The sequence below is a fragment of the Nannospalax galili genome, unplaced genomic scaffold, assembly GCF_000622305.1.
Source record: "Nannospalax galili isolate Female #2095 unplaced genomic scaffold, S.galili_v1.0 scaffold158, whole genome shotgun sequence".
NCBI lineage: Eukaryota > Metazoa > Chordata > Mammalia > Rodentia > Spalacidae > Nannospalax > Nannospalax galili.
Window position 1 is genome coordinate 5,505,602 of NW_008345290.1, and position 1,723 is coordinate 5,507,324.

Here is a 1,723-nt window from a genome sequence, read left to right on the forward strand (position 1 = left end):
TTCTAGTTCCATCCATTTACCTGCAAATTTCATGATTTCATCTTTCTTTACTGCTGAGTAAAATTCCATCATATAAATGAACCACATTTTCATTATCCACTCTCAGTTGAGGGACACTTAGGTTGCTTCCATCTCTTAGCTATTGTGAAGAGAGCAGCAACAAACGTGCATGTACAAGTGTCTGTGCAATAGGATGAGTTCTTTGGTATATGCCAAGGAGTGGTATAACTGGGTCAAATGGTAGGTTCATTTGTAGTTTTTTAAGAGTTCTCCACACTGCTTTCCATAGGGTTGCATGAGTTTGGAATCCCACCAGCAGTGAATGAGTGTTCCCCTTTCTCCACACCCTCCCACATTTACAGACCTAAATTAAGATGACCAAATGGCACTTATCAAAATAAAAGGCCATAATTTTATATTATTACACTATTATACATTTTATACATAAATATACATATCATTACATTATTATTTTGTTGAAGCCTGTCAAAGAATTTCCAGTCTTAGTGGGATGAGGTAAGGAGGGGCATCTGCTGTGTCTTTACACCCCATTTAAAAGGTGTAAGAAAGGTAAAAGAAGTGTGTTCTCTATACAAAGGGCAGAAACCAGGACCACAGTGATGATGTAATTTATTCAAGGTAAGCAAAGAAATCACAAGGTTCTCTCCATCCATGAAACTGGATGGCCTATTAGGATGAAATTTATTTGTTTAGTTAATTAGATAACAGGAAAGAAGTAAATAAGTACAGGTGAATTTTTTAAACATTGTTTAAAGCTATAAAGAGGTTTATTTGCCTCATGTTTCAGAAGATTCAGCTACTGGGGGCAGATGCAGAGTCAAGGCAGCAAAGATGTAGTCTGGCAAGAGCTATCTCAAATCACTAAATTAATACTTAAATGTATACACATTTGTGCATAAAGAGATACTAACATATGCTTCTGAATCATTCTCCAAATAGCAAAATGTATTATTAAATATGTAATAGATGGAGAGGAGGTGATCAATAGGGGCCAGCCTTCTCGGTCAGAGCTGATCTCATCAGTCACAATCTGGTTCGGAAACCTCAATGCTCTTTCTACCCAGATAGCACCAATTCTCAGCAGGCCACTCAGAATCCAACTTTCCTTTCCCAGAAAGAGAGATGAAGAGGAGAGAGATAAACAGAACTATATAGGTAGACATGATAGAGACAGAGAAAGGTCACAGGAGAGTCTGCATGTGTATCCCCACCCAAACTCTACAGACAAAGAGACCAGACTAGGGAACAGCTTACCGAAGTGACCAGGCTCTGCAGGTAATTAAGTCCTCCTGGAACGAATCCTGCGCACATGGTATTTTTGTGAAGCTTTGGGAGCTTAACAAAACATAGCCCCATTTAACAGGGCCCCTTCCTTAGCTCCAATCACCCAACCACTACTGTCATTAGCCAGGTTAGAGCCTTGCCTTGAACACTCTACCTCAAGGAAACCAGCTTTTCCCTCTTCCCTTCTGGCAGAGACAACTGCAGAGATGCCCCCTAGGCAGGAAGACTCTGCCCTCCTGCCTGCCACGTGGAATCAGCAGCCTGTTCAGGCCAAATCTACCACAATACCAAGGTGCCACAGGGTGCTGGTCCTCTGTGGAAGCTTTTGGAAATATTTCAGGTTCTAGCACAGCCCAACAAATCACCTTTTGAATAAGAAGCTCCAAAAGTTAGAGGGAAGAGCAGATGAGGGCTGCAA